Source organism: Lepisosteus platostomus, unplaced genomic scaffold (genome assembly GCF_059453375.1).
Source record: "Lepisosteus platostomus isolate fLepPlt1 unplaced genomic scaffold, fLepPlt1.hap1 Scaffold_60_H1, whole genome shotgun sequence".
In the NCBI taxonomy this organism is placed as follows: domain Eukaryota; kingdom Metazoa; phylum Chordata; class Actinopteri; order Semionotiformes; family Lepisosteidae; genus Lepisosteus; species Lepisosteus platostomus.
Genome location: NW_028291676.1, coordinates 130,193 through 149,538, shown reverse-complemented (window position 1 = coordinate 149,538; position 19,346 = coordinate 130,193). Strand labels below are relative to the sequence as shown.

The following is a 19,346-nucleotide window of genomic DNA, read 5'->3' as shown; positions in this document are numbered from 1 at the left end:
TTAAAATTGCACATCAGCTCATAGCAGGGGGCACATAGCCGCGATGTATTATCAATGTTAAATTTCAACCATAATATCGACAACATTAATAAACGCATACGTTGAGAAAATATCGAACCCAGCATATTTTCCGGTTATATACCACAATGCATTGCTAGTATTCGTTGGTCACCATTTTGGACACGTTTTTCAAACGTAGAAGTATATCCGCAAATATCTCAGCAATCCTCTTTTGACGAGTAAGTATGAACAATAATAATACTATCTGAATACATACAGATCTTTCTTAATATTATTTTGATTAAAATAGTAAGTGAATAAGCAAAAAATGGCACATAAAAATAGTGGAGCTTTTTAAACGTCTGTACTTACTGCGCCCCATAAGAAATCGTTTGTCCCCGTTCAAAAGAGGTTGTGCGATGTCCTGCAGCGTTCCCAAAGCAAACCTTTGACAGTTTGAAAAGAGGAATTTATTCTGCTTCCTGTGCGTGCAGTAGTTACAAAGTTGAACGCCTTTACACGATCTGCTGCAGTTTATCAGTGGGCGGGCGTTGTCAAATGGCTTGGAAAAACGCACTGTGTTTCGGCTCGGCAAACATCGTGAGCAGTGTCCTGCATGTTTTCTGTGTATAGCTGTCTTTTAACGCATACAGAATTCATTCGAAATGGGGAATGGTGTGAATGGGGAAGATGACACTAAATCGTTTTGCCGTTTCTCTATTCTTATTCTATGTTGTACTTTCAAACTTTGGGTACTCTTTAATTAGGACAGACTTTATTGCTCAACTTCTATGATGCAAGCCAAATTTTATACATTTATTTCAGCTTTGAGCTTAGTAAACCGTTCATTTTTTAGATTATACTAAAGAAGATATTAATCATCATTAATTTGGGAAGTAATATTATATAATTTTCTCCTAGCTGCGGTGCTGAAGTCCCGCCCTAAATCAGCAGAAAAAGAAATAAAGGAGCACGCAATGTGTTACTTGAAGAATGCATATGCAAGGCAGGGGGCCAGGAGATCTGGACACTGAAAATACTAGGTTTTTGGTTCTAACTGTTAGGACAATTACACAGGGTTTGCAAATAGTGGACAAAAATCGTCTTAACTTCCATTGTAATATTTTTTTTCTTGGAAATATAGAAGTTGTACATTTTAAAATGTATATTTGAATCAAAATGTGGTTTTGAGTTAGTGTGTTAATGTAATTAGTTTGTGTTTGCCGTTACTATACTGTATATTGCCATATTACCAGAATTTGTAGCTGAAGTTTAAGACTAGTTGTGTTTTTTATGATTATTGCCCATATGTTGATTGTTGATTGATTGTATACAATGTATAATTTGAAATACATATTTTTCAGGTGTGAATGTGTATTTTCAGAATAAATTTCTAAACCAAATCATTGGGTTGATTTACTAGTTTCTACACCTGTAAAACCTAACTTTGATGTATAATAGACCTCTACCCATATACGTATAATAGACCTCTAAAGTTACCTGTATAATAGACCTCTAACCATATACATATAATAGACCTCTACCCATATACGTATAATAGACCTCTAAAGTTATCCGTATATTAGACCTCCAACCATATACGTAGAATAGTCCTCTAAAGTTATCCGGAACTCCTACCATATATGTATAATAGTCCTCTAAATTTATCCGTATAATAGAACTCCAACCATTTACGTATAATGAACATCTAATCATAGACGTATAATTGACGTATAACAATAGACGTATATTAGAATTTCATTCTAGACGAATTGCAGACCACATTTAGACGTCTAAGGTATGCGTTTAATAGACGTATATTATACGTCTTTTGCCCACTGGGTTACGTCTCAACAGAAACGCTCTTTAGCTCTTTCAGTGTTATGCAGAGAACAGCGTCTGTCGAGATCACTTTTGAGTCAGCGCGAAACGCCGTGTGCTGTCAGTTTGATTTCATATTGCTCGTAGCGGCGCCCGGCTTTTGTCTGTCAAACGTTAGGTTGCGCTTCTTCATGCTGCATCGTCGGCATGAGTGGAGCTTTTTAAACGTCTGTACTTACTGCGCCCCATAAGAAATCGTTTGTCCCCGTTCAAAAGAGATTTTGCGATGTCCTGCAGCGTTCGCAAAGCAAACCTTTGACAGTTTGAAAAGAGGAATTTATTCTGCTTCCTGTGCGTGCAGTAGTTACAAAGTTGAACGTCTTTACACGATCTGCTGCAGTTTTCAGTGGGCGGGCTTTGTCAGATGGCTTGGAAAAACGCACTGTGTTTCGGCTCGGGAAACATCATGAGCAGTGTCCTGCATGTTTTCTGTGTATAGCTGTCTTTTGACGCATACAGAATTCATTCGAAATCATTGATTTCTCCAATTATCAAGGGTCCCTTAAAGGATGAGTCAAAGTAACGTCTAATTGGATTAGTTTCCTTAGAGCTGGTTCAGAGTTTGGTCAAGAGTTTACCTTTCACAGATGTGCAAAGAAGAATGTTGGGGGTGCACGCTTCAAGGTGCCTTACAGTGCGTCGTTTCCGACACAGTGTGGCCGGGTGTTTTCCGAGTTATCGCACGGATTGGGCACGCCCACAAGCCGAGAGCCGCAGGCGATGAGCCCGGGGCTGAACGGGCCCCACTGGCTAGTTTGTAAGGCCAGGTGCATTGCCAACCACGACCGGCAGCGCAGAGGCTTTGAAGGCGGTCTGGGCTCCTGCAGCTGTGCAGCCACGCACTCTGGTTTCTCTTCATCTCGTACAAATCTTTCGCCTTTTACTAAAGATTTCCGTGGAGAGGAGCATGAATAAGTTCCATGCAATTTTTGTGCTTCTCTGCTTTCGGGTGGGGCGCAGCCTGGCTGGTCAAAGAGAGAAAACAAAAACGTTCGCAATCACTCTTGTTATGGCAATTGTGGCCGTCTGCTCCGCGAGTCCTCGGTCTCCGGCTGTCTGATTGGCGCTCTTTTCTTTGGGGGGCGGAAAGTGTCCGGCCGCAGGGGATCTTGGGACCTCGCTTTGCATAGCGGCTTCCCAGAGTGCGTCGTTTCCGGCACAGTGTGGCTGGGTGTTTTCCGACTTATCGCACGGATTGGGCACGGCCGCAAGCTGAGAGCCGCAGGCGATGAGCCCGGAGCTGAACGGGCCCCACTGGCTCGTTTGTAAGGCCAGGTGTATTGCCAACCATGACCGGCAGCGCAGAGGCTTTGAAGGCGGCCTGGGCTCCTGCAGCTGTGCAGCCACGCACTCTGGTTTCTCTTCATCGCGTACAAATCTTTCGCCTTTTACTAAAGATTTCCATGGAGAGGAGCACGAATGAGTACCCTGCAATTTTTGTGCTTCCCTGCTTTCGGGTGGCGGGCAGCTGGGCTGGTCAAAGAGAGAAAACAAGCACGTTCGCAATCGCTCTTGTAATGGTGATTGTGGCCGTCTGCTCCGCGAGTCCTCGGTCTCCGGCCTTCTGATTGGCGCTCTTTTCTTTGGGGGGCTGGAAGTGTCCGGCCGCAGGGGATCTTGGGACCTCGCTTTGCATAGCGGCTTCCCAGAGTGCGTAGTTTCCGGCACAGTGTGGCCGGGTGTTTTCCGAGTTATCGCATGGATTGGGCACGCTCGCAAGCCGTGAGCCGCAGGCGATGAGCCCGGAGCTGAACGGGCCCCACTGGCTCGTTTGTAAGGCCAGGTGTACTGCCAACCACGACCGGCAGGGCAGAGGCCTTGAAGGCGGCCTGGGCTCCTGCAGCTGTGCAGCCACACACTCTGGTTTCTCTTCATCGCGTACAAATCTTTCGCCTTTTACTAAAGATTTCCATGGAGAGGAGCACGAATGAGTTCCCTGCAAGTGTCCGGCCGCAGGGGATCTTGGGACCTCGCTTTGCATAGCGGCTTCCCAGAGTGCGTCGTTTCCGGCACAGTGTGGCCGGGTGTTTTCCGAGTTATCGCACGGATTGGGCACGCTCGCAAGCCGTGAGCCGCAGGCGATGAGCCCCGAGCTGAACGGGCCCCACTGGCTCGTTTGTAAGATCTGCGGCAGATCGTGTAAAGACGTTCAACTTTGTAACTACTGCACGCACAGGAAGCAGAATAAATTCCTCTTTCAAACTGTCAAAGGTTTGCTTTGCGAACGCTGCAGGACATCGCACAATCTGTTTTGAACGGGGACAAACGATTTCTTATGAGGCGCAGTAAGTACAGACGTTTAAAAAGCTCCACTCATGCCGACGATGCAGCATGAAGAAGCGCAACCTAACGTTTGACAGACAAAAGCTGGGCGCCGCTACGAGCAATATGAAATCAAACTGACAGCACACGGCGTTTCGCGCTGACTCAAAAGTGATCTCGACAGACGCTGTTCTCTGCATAACGCTGAAAGAGCTAAATAGTGTTTCTGTTGAGACGTAACAAGCTTGTTTCTTTCTACCATGATGTTACCATGACAAAATCTGTCTTTAAACACCTTGCTCAGTCTCTGACGAGACTGTCAAGAATTGCTTTCGCCGATTGTATTGCAAACCGGCGGAAGCGGGGTATTGGGAAAAGTTTTCAACTAGCAATAATCGCGCATCGGCTAAACCTCACAGGCTACGATACTGCCACTGCGCAAAGCTGACGGTTGCCAGGCAACCGCGTGGATCCTATGGAAATCGTTATCAATCGTCTCATGGCATGTCGTTGCTGTAACGCTTCATATTTGCGGCCGGACACTTCCCGCCCCCCAAAGAAAAGAGCGCCAATCAGACAGGCGGAGACCGAGGACTCGCAGAGCAGACGGCCACAGTCGCAGTAATAAGAGCGATTGTGAGCGGTTTTGTTTTCTCTCTTTGACCAGCCCAGCTGCGCCCCACCTGAAGGCAGGAAAGCACAAAAATTGTATGGAACTCATTCATGCTCCTCTTCATGGAAATCTTTAGTAAAAGGCAAAAGATTTGTACGAGATGAAGAGAAACCAGAGTGCGTGGCTGGACAGCTGCAGGAGCCCAGGTTGCCTTCAAGGCCTCTGCCCTGCCGGTCGTGGTTGGCAATGCACCTGGCCTTACAAACGAGCCAGTGGGGCCCGTTCAGCTCCGGGCTCATCGCCTGCGGCTCTCGGCTTACCTGGCAGGGGAGATACCTTGATCAGCCTGTAGTTGGAGTAGTTGGATTGTTTTCTTGTTTTGTGGAAGCAGTGTTTGTTTTGCAGTTTGAGATGGCAACCTTTGGATCCCGCAAGAATGCTGTACGTTTTGAGCTTTTGGATGACCTCTTCATGGATCGTATGCAGTTCAGCAGAAAAGTGTTACAGAAGGAACTTGGCTTTGAACCTCGGCACTTGGATTTCATCTTTGCTCTCCCAGGTCAGAAAGCATTTGAGGTTGTATTTGCTACCTATCCTCTGTTTGAACAATGCGTGGATGTGTTTGAGGCAAAAAGAGGGAAAGTTCCTGCACTTGAGAAGATCAACTTGCAGCCTCTGACACAGAGAGAGAGGAAAACGGTGCATGTTGTTATGTTCTCGGAACTGGCAAAGACGGAGGACATTCACACCTGGCTTAACCAGTACTGCACCGTCCACCATGGAACTGAGGTTAGAGATGTTGACGGTATAAAAACAGGAGCAAGGAAATTCGAGGTTCGCTTACTACCGGACAATGTAAATGGAGGCTTAAGGCACCTGCCCTCTACAATCCGGCTGGGCGCGTGCAATGGCTATGTTTTTTATGTGGGACAACCAAAGGTGTGTCGGCGCTGTGGTGCTGTGGGACACCTGGCATCTTCCTGCACTGTGAAATGCTGCAAGACCTGTGGCAAACAGGGACATTTAGCCTCTGACTGTTCAATGCTGCCAAAGTGCAATTTATGTGGCTCGGAAGGACACGTTTTTAAGAACTGCCCTCACGCCTACGCCAATAAACTCAAAATGAGAAAGGATGAGGCAGTGCTTGTTTCAGCCAAACCGGCCCGAAAAGCCAAAGCAAACAACAAGTCAAACAAAGAACCCTTGTTGGACAAAGAGTCTCAGCCTCCAGCCAGGATCAGTCCTGCTGTGGCTCCGGGGCCGGTGGAAGAGAAATCCACTACGCTCCCACAACCGCAGACTGCACCAGACAAGCACGAGGGTTTGAAAACCCCCGAGAACAGCGAGGACCCCTCCCCCACTCCTGCTCCTCAGAACGAGGGCCAGTGTGGGGCCCCCCAATGGAGCGGGTCCAGCGACGATACCCAGGATTCAGCGGAGCTGCTTTTCTCAGACTCTGCAAGTGCTACAGATGCCCTCCTCTCCTCCATCCAGTCCATCACGGAGGATCTGCAACAGCTGGTGGGTGAGGGGGAAGAGGAGACTGGTGCATCGGCTGCACCCCTTTCCCCTCAGTGCTCCCAGGAGCTGGACTTGAGGAAAAGGAAAAATGACTCTGTTTTCTCCCCGAGCGAGGAGGAAGGAGAGCATGGCGATGGGGACAGCTGGAACCCCTCCACCCCTCTTTCTACCCCCTTCCTTGAAATGGACTCCGTGAACGCTTTTACTGCTGCCACCCTGATGAAGGCTCATTCAGAGGATGGCTGGCAGGAAATTGGTAAGAAGAAAAAGAAAAAGAAGAAGGTAACAGGTGAGACCGAAGAGAAATGTGTTTTGTAAAGACTGGTTCCACTTTCTTATGTAATATGGCTCTAAACATAATTTCTCTTAACACCAGAGGTATCAATGACGGAGTTAAATGTCAGTGTGTCTTTGATTACCTCCAGCAGAGAGAGGGAGATGTGTTGATGTTGCAGGAGTGTGCTTTAGCCTATCAAGAGAGGTATAAAAGCTTTGAAGATAGGTGGGATAAAGGGCCTTCTGTTTGGTCAGGGGACAATAACAACAGAGCCTCTGGCGTGGCCATTCTTTTCAAAGGATGGGCTTTCAAATTGAAAAGTATTCAGAGGGTCATAGATGGCAGGTTGCTGTGTGTGGATGTGGAATGGGGGACCGTTAACCTGCGGCTAATCAATGTGTATTGTCCTACTGACGTGGGAGGAAGGGTGGAGCTACTCAAGGCACTCTCTCCCCTATTGTTAAGTAGCACAGACGTGATAGTGGGAGGGGATTTTAATTGTATCTTAGAGCACACAGACAGGCAGTCTAGCTCTCCGATAAAATTGGATTCCAGCTCACTGGCCCTGCAAAACTTAGTTCAAGACTTTAAACTCTCAGACACATATAGATGTATATATCCCACAACAGCAGGATATACATGGTCAGGGAGGAATAGCAGCTCCAGAATTGACTATTGCTTTGTCTCAGAGAGAGTGAAAGTTGTTGGGGTCACTCTTCAGCCTGTCTTCTTCTCAGATCATCAGGCTTTAGGGTGTAGAGTGGAACTCCAGGGCGGGACTGTCTTTGGCCCAGGCCTCTGGGAACTCAACACAAAGCTGCTAGAGAACGAGGGGGTAGTATCCCGCTACAAGGAGAAACTATCACAGTGGCTGTCCTTGCAGTGTCTGTACGGGTCAGTAGGAGAGTGGTGGGAGGAGGTGAAGATGAGGACAAAGGCCTTTTTCATGGCTGAGGGAAGGAAGGCTGCTGCCAGACGGAGAGGAGTGCTAGCCAGGAAACAGAGGCAGCTGCAGCGTCTCTACACGATGCTGCACAGTGGCTTCGATGTGCTCGAGGATATCACCCTTTTAAAAAAGGACATCCGGAGCATAGCCGAAGAAAGTAGTCGAGGAGTGCTGTTAAGAGGCAGAGTGCAGTTCTTGGAAGAAAATGAGAAGTGTACTCGCTTCTTTTTCAGGAAAGTGGTAGGCTCCAAGTCTGTCATGGAAAGTGTAGTTGATGAGGAGGGACGAGAGAGAACAGAGCCGAGTGCTATCCTCTCCTGCACCGAGGCCTTCTACTCAAGACTGTACAGCTCTACAGAGGTAAAGGATGAAGAAATTCATTTTTTTACCTCAAAGCTAGAAAACGTTTTGAGTGAAGAAGATAGGGAAGTACTTGAGAGGGATTTGACAGTAGAAGAGCTGAGACAGGCTATGGAGAGCTTACAGAAGGTGAAAACTCCAGGTGCTGACGGGCTCCCTAAAGAATTTTATTGCACCTTTTGGGATCTGCTTCAGGATCCGCTACTGGTCCTATTCGAGGAAAGATATAAGACAGAATTGCTGCCTGACTCCTTAAGAGAAGGCACTATCTCTCTCTTGTTTAAGAAAGGAGCAAAAAATGACATAAAGAACTGGAGACCCCTCAGCCTGTTAGGCATGGACACTAAGATCCTGTCCAAAGCCCTTTTCCTGCACCTACAAAATGTAGTGGCCTCACTGGTAGGGAAAGAACAGACTTGTGGGATAGCAGGACGTCTGATGAGCGACAACCTGGCCTTGTTGAGGGATGTCTGTCTGTACTCTGAGGATCGCTCCCTCCCTCTTTGCATTTTAGGTGTAGACCTAGAAAAGGCCTTTGACCGCCTAAACCGGCAGTACTTAACATCGGGACTTGAGCACATGAAGTTTGGCCCCATCATGAGAAAGTGGATTAACCTGCTGTACACAGGTAGCAACAGCAGAGTCATGGTTAATGGCAATAGATCACGCCCCTTTGAAGTCTGTTCAGGGGTGAGGCAGGGCTGCCCATTATCCCCCTTGTTATGCGTTTTGGCTATGGAGCCCTTAGCCTGTGCCTTGCGCCAGGATCAGGCCATTAATGGGATACCAGTGCCTGGAAGTGGGGGAGGAGAGGTAAAGACATCTCTATACATGGATGACGTCACCCTGCTCCTCTCTGACAATGCCTCAATTAGCAGAGCTCTGCAGTGCTGTGATCGTTTCTCTTTGGCTTCCTCCGCAAAAATTAACAAATCTAAGAGTGAGATTTTTTATCAGAACTGGAGGGAGCCAAAAGAAGGACATGATCTCAGGCTGCAAGAAAAGAGAATTAAGGTCCTGGGGGTGTATTTTGGAGAAGAGATGGGAACAGTAAATTGGCAGAACAAATTGCCAATCTTAAACAAAAAACTGATGCAATGGAAGGACCGAGACCTCACCATGATAGGGAAGGTGCTGGTCATCAAAGCCGAGCTCTTGCCTGTCTTGAATTTTCTGGCTTCTACCTTCCCAATCCCACACCGTGTTGCGGCGGTGCTGAGGAGATTGATGTTTCAATTTCTATGGGGTGGGAAGCAGGAAAGACTCAGAAGGGAAATAATGTACAGGCCGCTACCCTCAGGGGGGAAGTCTGTCCCAGATATTGCTACGAAGCTGCTGTGCATTTTCCTGGCCTCTGTGCTGAGAGGCTTTGCAACAGCACCTGCAGCGCGTACCTGGACTTATTTTTCCAGGCTCTGGGTAGGTAGGGAGGTGTTCAGAGTGTCAGACCCAAGCTGGACGTCCCACTCTCTGACACATGCCCTGCAATTTATGGGACAGTTAAAAGTTTTCTAAGATCTCACCCAATTGGCCATATTCCCCTCCGAGATGTCAGCGTCCAAAAAGTGGAAGATTTCGTTGCACCCCAGAATAATAGGCAGACCCCTGTGGGCATTTTAACATCAGCCCAAACAAGGAAGGTGTGGAAACACACATCCTCTAAATTTCTGTGCAACATTCACAGAGATTTAGCCTGGAGTGTCGTCCACCAGTGCTTACCGGTACGAACTTTCTTGTACCGTAGGGGCCTCACCCCCAGCCCTCGCTGCGTTAGGGTGGGCTGCGGCGAGGAGGAGACTGTGACCCATCTCCTGTGGTCCTGCTTTTTTGCTAAGGCCTTCTGGGCACAGTTTGAAGATTGGTTGCAGGCTCTCTCGCCCCAATTTACCCTGACCGCTGCTTTCGTCATATACGGCATCTCTCCTGTCAAACTTCCTCCTGACGTGTTTGACAGGATCTGGGCCGTGGTGAACAGTGGGAAAGACGCCCTGTGAAGAGTGAGGAACATGGGGCTGTTCAAAGGCATCAAGGTCCCAGTCAAGGCAGCAGGTAGCCTGGCCCTGTTCATCACCCGAGAGAACTATTACCTCAGAGATCTGTGGAGAGAAGGGAGGGAGGAAGCAGAAAATCTGTGGGAAATAGAGAGCATAGGTCAATATCTCAAGAAACTGTGAAAAACATTATCATGTTTAAGTAAAGAATGTGATTTGCACCAGAAAAAAAGACAATTGTTGCTATGTAACTGTTACCGTGTCAAAATGTAATGAGATGTGATCATATATACTGTTTTAAGTATGTATATTAATGTAAAGCTTTCTGATTTGTGATGTCCTGTATTTTTTTGTGAAAAGGAAATAAAGTTCTTAAAAATCGAAATCGGTTCACCCAGGGCGAGGCTCGGCCATTGCACTCCGGCTATGCTGACCCCTGTGAATTCCCCAAATGTGGGAATCTCGACTGCATAATTTCTGGTAGTGGGGGACTGCGTTCGCGCTCTCCCCTGATGTGCTTGGTCCAAAATCAGATACGGGAGGGTTAGGACACCACGAGCTGCGTGGCTGCAGAAGGATCCCGGTTTGAAAGGAGTGGACGCTGCTGCTGGTTCTCGCTGGCTTTTAGTTAGGGGTCCGGAGAAGCATCTCAAGCTAATTCCACTACTCCTTCCGGACGTTCATTCCCTTTTCAAAGTCAGTCGTTTTGCTGTAGTCTGCGTTCTTTAGGCTGATTATCGAGGTTAGCCTTTATTTGGTCATGGGGGGCCTCGGTACTGTATGCTGAGTCTAAAGACAGTTTCACCCGTTTTCTGATTGCTCGGTTCTTTACCAGTGCAGACATGTCAAACAGTGAATGGCTGTACCTCTATTGTATCCGTGCTCAATGAATGAAATCGGTAACAAATGAATATATGTCTAGTTATACGAAAAACGAGTGGTTTATCGACTCATCTTCATTTGCAGATTTAGAGGCAGCTTCGATATTCGTTTTACAGACGGGTTTTTTTTTTTTTGAATATGGGTCACACACATGCCACAGCAACAAAACATCTCTAGAGATGAGGCTATAGATCACCTTTCCATCCTGCAGGTTTTCCTCCCAAAGCCTACGGCACCAACGGCGACCCCTGCTGGCCGGGACAGCAAAAGCTTACAGCACCTGGTATTCCCAGGCGATCTCCCATCCAAGTACTAACCAGGCCCGACCCTGCTTAGCTTCCGAGATCAGATGAGATCGGGCGTGTTCAGGATGTTGGCGAATGCGCTCCCTTGTGTTGGCTCGTCCCGCACTGGAGGAGGACAAACAATCTGCACGGAGGAGCACCAGGCAAGTCTTCACCAGACAAAAACCTCCAGTGCACAGCACTCTGGAAACATTTCGGGGCTGTCGCGTGTTTATTTCAGCATGTAAAGCGCACCGGTCCAACACGTCGGCCGGGCGCGCGGCGCCTCCGCCCTCTTGTGGCCTTGCGGCGTCAGAGCAAGAGGCTCCTTCTCGCTGCCCTTCCGCTGTGTTGCAGGGCCCCGAGAGGGAACCCGGAGCGCGCACTTTGTGGGGGGCGGGGGACCGCGTTCGTGCTCTGCCCCCGGTCTCTTGCGCGAGTAGTAAATCTCACGGACAGGGGGGCCTCGTCATTGATTGTTACAGGTGAGACGGGGATTAGGAGGAGACCCCGACTGATGGGTAAAGGGGAGCACTAACACCAGAGGGACACCCCCGGCGTCTCTTTTTGAGAGACGCCCTGGGGTTTCCTAATGGCCAAGGAGGGTCGGGACCTCGGTTTGACGCCTCCCCCGAAGGACGGCGCCTGTTTGTGCAGCAGAGTGTCGCCATCAGGAGGCTGGGGCGTAAGAGAGCCACACAGCCCGCAGGGTGAGCGCTCCCTACTGGTCCCAGTCACACCTCTTGCAGGAGCAGCAGCAACCGGAGCTTTTCCGGGGGGGAATCTCCCATCCGGGTGCCGGCCAGGCTCACACCTGCTGGGCTGCCCCGGGGGTGAGCCCAGTCGAGAGTCGCAGGGCCAGATCTAGTCACCGGGGAGAAACGATACAAGTGAAGGATTGCTCGGCTCTCGGCACTTGAAAAGACCGACAAATGTCTCGTTCCCGCCGGAGCTGAATGTACCCGCATGTGTGGTGTCGTCTTCTTCCCCCGCCCCGCTGTGTTTGCTGTATTGTCTCTGAAGCCGGCCCCCCCGAGACGAGACGGGCTGTTCCTGTGCCCCAATTAACACTTTACAGGTGCCATTCCCCGGCATTGTGGCCATTGTCGGTGCTCACACGCGATAAGATAAGGTGGAGGAGAGCGGGGCATGCCCAGCGGCAGACATTCAAGGAGGGGGCAGTGCGAGGTGAGGTGAGGCGAGGTGCGACACGCCGAAGCCCCGACGCAGCTAATGCGGAGCACTTGTTGGACTGGCATCGAAAAGGACGTGTGCGCACGGAGCGAGCCTTCCCTGCGGCGGAGCGCGGGAACTTTCTCCCCCCCTCCCGCTGCAGGAGTTGTGTGCGCTGCAGCGGTGCCGAGAGAAAAGCACAGAAGGCAGCAGGCTCTGGAGAGCAGGTAAGAGACGGAGCCTTGTGGGCAGGCGAGCAGGCCCGTTTTTTGGAAATTGCTGGAAAGTTCGGTGTGTGGCAGGCGCACGTCGCGAGCTTGCGTGGCGATCTGCCGGTCTGGAGTTATGCAAATAATGCCTAATTGCATCCCGGGACATGCTGCGAATGCGTAACGGCGACTGCAGATGTGTAGGAAACGGCGCGCTCGTTTTCTCGTTTTGCCCGCACTTTTGAGTGTTAGTGTGGCGTGTGAGTGTGCGACATTTAATGACACGTAACGCCATTATAATCACGTGCAGGAGCTGAGGGCTTTAGTTTTGTTTCGTTTTCCATGGCGTTCGTAAGCGCGCAAATCAAAGGCAAGTCCTGCGTCTAACACGAACGTAAATGCTTTTGAAAGTGCAGTGTGGTGCAGCTTGTAAAATCCTTGTCCACATTTGTGGTTTGTTGATGTTTGTTCTGTCTGCCAAAGTTGCATTTTGACATCCGGACGGGGGGACTTTATCATTTGAACGTGAAGCCAGCCTTAAACCCTCTGAGGTGTGTCTGTCTGCCGGCATGTATCTTGTGAAAGGTATTTTTTTTAACGGAGAGCAACTTTAAAAAGGTATCCGCAGCCACCTCGCAGTCCGTGTTTGATTATAGGAGGAATGCGGCGACGGCGGGCTCGCTTTTGTCGTGGTCGAGTGGTTAAGGCGATGGGCTCGAAATGCGTTGGGGACTCCCCACGCAGGTTCGAAACCTGCCGACTCCGGCGTCTGCCGCATGTCGCCTTGTGCCTGCGCGGCAGAGGCGAAGTGCCGCTTCTCCTTTCCTGGTACTATAACAACGCAAAATCGCTTGGACCTGCTGCCATGGACATCAATTCTTCAGATAACCACACACTTTGCCTTCGCACCTCTGGTGCTCTGCTTATGCCTTTGAAAACCTAATGAATAAAGCTGAAAGAACCGACACGATATGTAGGTGCTGGTAAAGCACGCAGTAAAGAACTGTTAACAGCAAGGGTTTCAGTGGGTTAACTGAGGAGAAGGCGTGATCGCTAATTGTTGACTTTTTATTTGGTGTTAGAAACACTCTTACTGTGCATGACGTGCAACAAATGTAGCCACAGAAATTGCATCACGCTTTCATGTATGCTATTGCAAACACCAACGTTGCCTAGATAGAAAACCGAAATAGCCGTGGGTTTGCTTGCTGGTCTGAAGGATCTCTCTTCGAATCTCTATCATTTGTCAATGGAAGTAAAAGGCGCTGCAATCTGATACGTTCAGAATCAAACCCGCAGCTGTTGTTCGACTTTATTTCTTGACTAATTACAACTGAGTGTCGCATGAGCAGTTACATAAACTTGTCTGGTATATTTGAACACAAATGCCGTTCTTCAATTAAAACTAACAGTACATTGTCAGGGACATTCAGTTCTATACAAACAAGAGACAGACAAGAGAATATTTCTACCGTTCATGTGGACTACGTGTTGACTTACTGATCGGAATAATTGAAAGGTTCGGGCTCATGCAGTGCGTGCTAATTAGAACAGCAACGCTGAGCTCTCAGCACCGTACTGAGCCCAGGTGTTTTTCTAAAGCTGTCAGGTGCAGTTCATTTACATGAAGGAAATCTCTTACTGGGTACAATTACAATGCAGTAAGTAGCACAGACTACTTAGGGAGCAGCCCGATGCGTTTAAAAATGACCCGAGCCAGGTAGGAGTCGAACCTACAATCTCCTGATTCGTAATCAGATGCCTTATCCATTGCGCCACTGGACCTGGTGTAACACTGCAGGACTGTAACCCAGTGAGCTCAGCCCTGCAACTAGTAAAATATTACCCCCGGTCCATTCTTTTCCAAAAGTGAGAAACACCTGTTTTCTACATGTTGTCTGTTTTAAAACCATATCTCTTTAAACCAAACCAAGAGTTTGTCTTTTGCACTGCTATTCTGATTCATTTCGATTTCAAAGAAAAAAAAACATTACCTTCCAAAGCATCATAAAATTGTCCCTTCTTCCAGACTCTACTTCTCTCTTGTAGTAGTACAGCAGACCTTTCCAGGTGAGCAGATCACAGAGTCCGAAATGAGCTTCCTCCATCAAGCAAAGTACCTGAACATGACTCTGTCATCATAAAAGCGCCCCTGTAATAAAGAAATTAAATCCGAAATCAAGAGGGCAGTTGCCTACTGAAATACAAGAAGTCATCAATTTTAACCTAGCAACACATTAAAGGCTGCATCTATACAAGTACGATTCTAGAAATGCTCACCAGATTACGTTTTAAGAAGGAACTGTGCCTCAGGTTCCGCCGAGATCTTAACTCGGATGGCAGGATTCAGAGTCCGGAGTGCGGACTGATGGCGCACGGAGGGTCCATATACTGTGGATCCCACAGTGATCTTCCGCGTATTCAAACCGCCAGCGTGTGACTCCCCTGTCCCCGTGACCTCATTGCTCTGCTCTCTCCTCTGTGCAGCCGAGCCCGACTCACGGTAAAGTGAAAAAAAATATGCCCTCAACGTGAGATTTAGTCTGGAGCGAGGATAGATGTTACCTTTTTATCATTGAACAGGATGTATGTGATGTGGCGACTAGGTTCAATTTTGTATCCTCTTTAAAAGATTAAGGACTGGGGTGAGCGTGATTTACCAGCTAAGAACCCGACGTGCGCACCGTTTAAGCTGCATAGACTCGGTCGTTTAACTCTTCTCCATTAGTAGGGTTAAGGTTAAAGAAAAAAACATTGCTGACTTCTTTTTTTTTTTGCCAGCCGCTAGCGCTGATTAGCAAGGTTTGTATTTCATGTTTTGCAAGTTGCATCCATTTTAAGAAAAACAAGTCGCGTTAAAGACAGGAAATGAATACTTGCATTTAATTAAGTCTAGCCGTAGGCGGTTGTCCATAATGACCAGTACTGTTCAAGAAGACAGAACAAAGAAGGCACCGCTGGGATTCGAACCCAGGATCTCCTGTTTACTAGACAGGCGCTTTAACCAACTAAGCCACAGCGCCCCGGGAGTGTTGTCCTTTTGCAGCCACTTGGACACACCTTTAGAAAAACATTTTGTTAGGCATTCTGCCTCAGCCTAAACACCTATAGCTTGCAAAGCGCATGCTAATAGACAGGCACCTCTGCAAGACCTTAAGAGTCTCTTAAACTAGTGATAGTAAGGTGTTCCCAATGGGTGATGTTCGGCTTTCAAATCATCTCTCCGTGGAAGCGCCGAGATGCAGCTGTTTAAGGCTTAGAAGCAGCTGACTGTTTCACTACCTAGCTGATCACTGTCAGTCAGGGAGCTTAGAGGTGAAAAGCCTGTCTGAGAGACAATTCGCCATCGATCAGTTCAATATGTTCCGTACCAGCTCGGCGCACCCGAGATCATCTTGGTAGCCGTGTAGCTCAGATGAGTGAGAGCTTGTGTGTATTTACCACCGTGATTGGATGCCGGCCCTTCTCAGGTCACAGTAAACCTTCTGCTCAAAAAAAGTGAGGTAAAACCTCACTCTGCACAGTAAAACCTAAAAAAGTGAGGTTTTATTTAATCTCTGACCAAGGGAAACGTTTCATTTTTTCAAAGAAATGTTTGTTAAAAAATAAAGTCATAGTTCCATGGGATTCAATCATAGACCGTGTGACATGGAAGTCAGGAACCTAACCCACTAAAGCACTACAGAAACATTATCGACAGACAATGTACAGCGTGTACTATTCTTGTGTTGCGGTACATGAATATAATTATATCGTTATTAATTTCTAATTTATAACTTTATTAACTTTATAAATTAACTTTATAAATTTATTAACGTTATTAATTAATTTCACGACGCACAGACAGAACGTGGGGAGCCGCCGCCTGCAAACACGGCTCCAGGCAGGACTCCGCTCTGCAGGAGCCGCAGAGCAGAGGAGATGGGGGCAGCTTAGCTCCTGTGCAGAGACCTGAGCTGTTGTTGCTGCGGACGCTGTCATTTCTGTTCTCGGGGTAGGAGTGAATGTTGAGTTGCCCTTAGAAATGAAGCAGAGCATTTCAACGGCACGGGTGTGTGTGTGTGCGTGCGCCCTGGTGATTCTGGGAGACAGATCGAACCTGGGCTAAAAGAGAGGGGGCTTAGCCCTCTTCCATTTGCTACTTCAAAGTTGTAGAACCCATTTGCATCTGCTAGGCGGCGCAGTCGTCATGCACAAAGAACGCTTTGAAAAGCGTCCAAAGCAAGTCATTCCGAGTTGGTCGTTTGTGTTTTCCGTTCAGACGCGAAATGCTGAAATGATCTCTCGGCTCCTCGGTTGTCATTTCTGCTCCGTAAAGGAATCACAGCACGCGTCGCCTTCCAGCACGCTGGGTTGGGACACGATGCCGGGGGTCGGAGCGTCCGATGTCTTCCTCGTTAGTATAGTGGCAAGTATCCCTGCCTGTCACGCGGGAGACCGGGGTTCGATTCCCCGACGGGGAGTAGCTTTTCTTTTACCTCCTTAGAGAAAGGACTGCCTTTCACTTCTCTGTTTTCTAACACAGCGTCGTGCACCTTTTCATTGCTCTCGCTTTCAGAAAATCCGCACGGCACACGACTCGACATCAGGAAGCACATTGAAGTGAAAGCAGGGAGCGCTGCGACATGCACTGTGCAGATCCCGCCACACTAAGAGGTGAGTGGGTCTGTTCGATGCACAAAGAACGCTTTGATAAGCGTCAAAGGCAAATCATTCCGAGTTGGTCGTTTGTGTTTTCCGTTCAGACGCGAAATGCTGAAATGATCTCTCGGCTCCTCGGTTGTCATTTCTGCTCCGTAAAGGAATCACAGCACGAGTCGGCTTCCAGCACGGTGGGTCGGGACACGATGCCGGGGGTCGGAGAGAGAGATGTCTTCCTCGTTAGTATAGGACCTGTCACGCGGACCTGTCACCTGTCTCCACCTGTCACGCGGGAGACCAGGGTACATCAGGACGCGCATTGAAGTGAAAGAAGGATGCGCTGCGACATGCACTGTGCAGATCCCGCCACACTAAGAGGTGAGTGGGTCTGTTCGATCACAGCGCTAGGCGAATCCCCAATCCCCTTTTGTGCGTGGTGACAAAAGAAGTCTGTTTTCGCCCGGTTTCGAACCGGGGACCTTTCGCGTGTGAGGCGAACGTGATAACCACTACACTACGGAAACTGTGGTCAGATGTGCCCAGCGGCCCAGCGCTGAGCTTCGCCAATGCGATTCAGCGGCTTCCAGTGCCTTTATTGGTGTGCGCTGATGGACCGTGCTCTCTCTCCAGAGTCCAGCACGCCTGTCATGGACGGAGCAGGAAAGGCGGCGCCACATTCTACAGCCCTCTCCACGCAATCGACGAAATCGGGCTACTGACGTGGAGAAAATCGCCTCTCCAGAAAGTGCAAATATCATCTTGGAGAGTATAAATCCTATTGCCGAAGGTCAGCCCTGTCTACCAGAGTAACCCTCCCACCTCCTGCAGCGATGGTCAGCTCATCTCACACGCGAGAAGTTTCGGCTGGAAACAAGCGCCCCCTCTTCTCGCACCTTTTGCACGTTCGAGTAGTTTTAATGCAGCTCCTTCATACACGGTGCTGATCTTTTGGAAAGCAGGAGGCAAAACTGACACGTTCCCATACCGGGAGTCGAACCAGGGCCGCCTGGGTGAAAACCAGGAATCCTAACCACTAGACCATATGGCAGCAAACAACCCTGCTATTCCCGGCATCATGCAAGCAAACTACATAAATATGAGAAAACACGCAAGAGAGTTGTCACTCAAAGTGTCGAAGGGTCGATGTATACTGGGACTCAGTTGAAATGCAACGTCAGGACTTTTCCGTTTATGTCACACGAAGAGAGCACAGCCTTTTCCGCCCTGCCAAGTGTGTATCGGTAACTCGCCGTGATCGTATAGTGGTCAGTACTTTGCGTTGTGGCCGCAACAACCCTGGTTCAAATCTGGGTCACGGCAGAATAGGGGCGTCTGCTTTTACTACTTGCATGAATGAAGGCAAAAAAAAGCCAATCGATGTGAACGAACGGCGCTTTACAGAGGAGTACTGCCTGACTGGATCGTTGATGAACGACAGAGGCCACTCCGACCTCTTCTCGGGTTTCTTCAATGACTTACTAAGGATCTTCTTCACATTCGCCCATGCAGGGGAAGCCAGTTACACCAAAGCAAACGCAGGAAAGTGCATTTCATGCAGAGACCAGGAGGGACCTGTTTACACCAAGAGTGGTCGGAGTATGGAACAATGCGCCCAGCCCTGTTGCTGGAGTCGATTCTTGATTAGATTTTGGGCTCACTAAGAGGCCCCCGCTGGGTACTAATCTTTCTGTTGTTCTCGCAGGTGTTGCGCTGCTTTTGAGCCGACAGAGCTCGTCTTGGTCTGTCGGGACAGCCCAATTGCAAATGATCGGCTCCAGGTACAGAAAAAACGTGCGTTTGGTACAAGAGTGCATGAAGGCACCGGAAATACATTGGGAACAAATGACTGGTGGTTCAAGACCTCTGTGAAGTGCAGGAGCGTGCAAGAAGAGGCTGTTTCCACCCGGTCTCGAACCTGGGACCTTTCACATGTTAGGCAAACGTGATAACCACTACACTACGGAAACCTGTAGGGTTTGTTGCTGGTGTATCGCTTGCGTTTCGGGCTGAGAAAGGGACGCGACATTTTAGGCAGGGGGCGCTGGAGAGAGGAACAAAGGGAGCGATGAAACAAAATGCCGAAACCCGGGATCGAGCCAAGGATCTTTAGAACATACTCTCACGAATCGTTAGAATATGTGCGTTTGATCATCAATTGCGTAACAACCACATTCGTTCGACTTGAGCCATCAAGCTCATAGTTTTCAAATCTTGAAAGCTGTCATTGAGCACATCATAGTCTGCAGGACGCCCCGTAACTTGCGTACTTCAACAGAAAGAAGAGCAGACAGCTCCATAAATATGCG

General features: G+C 48.7%; 8 non-coding genes and 1 pseudogene across 8 annotated transcripts; 4 read left to right on the top strand and 5 right to left on the bottom strand.

Annotated features, from left to right (window-relative positions):
* The first annotated feature begins 2,720 nt into the window (after positions 1 to 2,720).
* On the top strand, positions 2,721 to 2,837 carry LOC148632596 (U5 spliceosomal RNA). Its single transcript, XR_015934299.1, has one exon. It is a non-coding gene; the product is annotated as a U5 spliceosomal RNA (small nuclear RNA).
* Positions 2,838 to 3,228: 391 nt separating this feature from the next.
* LOC148632595 (U5 spliceosomal RNA) lies at positions 3,229 to 3,343 on the top strand. The gene has a single exon (XR_015934300.1). It is a non-coding gene; the product is annotated as a U5 spliceosomal RNA (small nuclear RNA).
* A 393-nt stretch (positions 3,344 to 3,736) lies between these two features.
* On the top strand, positions 3,737 to 3,849 carry LOC148632594 (U5 spliceosomal RNA). Its single transcript, XR_015934234.1, has one exon. It is a non-coding gene; the product is annotated as a U5 spliceosomal RNA (small nuclear RNA).
* Positions 3,850 to 4,447: 598 nt separating this feature from the next.
* Positions 4,448 to 4,589, bottom strand: LOC148632593 (U4 spliceosomal RNA). Its single transcript, XR_015934254.1, has one exon. It is a non-coding gene; the product is annotated as a U4 spliceosomal RNA (small nuclear RNA).
* A 233-nt stretch (positions 4,590 to 4,822) lies between these two features.
* LOC148632592 (U5 spliceosomal RNA) lies at positions 4,823 to 4,936 on the bottom strand. Its single transcript, XR_015934292.1, has one exon. It is a non-coding gene; the product is annotated as a U5 spliceosomal RNA (small nuclear RNA).
* Positions 4,937 to 10,193: 5,257 nt separating this feature from the next.
* LOC148632591 (U1 spliceosomal RNA) lies at positions 10,194 to 10,363 on the top strand. Its single transcript, XR_015934272.1, has one exon. It is a non-coding gene; the product is annotated as a U1 spliceosomal RNA (small nuclear RNA).
* A 638-nt stretch (positions 10,364 to 11,001) lies between these two features.
* Positions 11,002 to 11,117, bottom strand: LOC148632590 (5S ribosomal RNA; annotated as a pseudogene).
* A 4,231-nt stretch (positions 11,118 to 15,348) lies between these two features.
* trnat-agu (transfer RNA threonine (anticodon AGU)) lies at positions 15,349 to 15,422 on the bottom strand. Its single transcript has one exon. It is a non-coding gene; the product is annotated as a tRNA-Thr (tRNA).
* A 2,594-nt stretch (positions 15,423 to 18,016) lies between these two features.
* trnae-uuc (transfer RNA glutamic acid (anticodon UUC)) lies at positions 18,017 to 18,088 on the bottom strand. Its single transcript has one exon. It is a non-coding gene; the product is annotated as a tRNA-Glu (tRNA).
* Between the last annotated feature and the right edge of the window lie 1,258 nt (positions 18,089 to 19,346).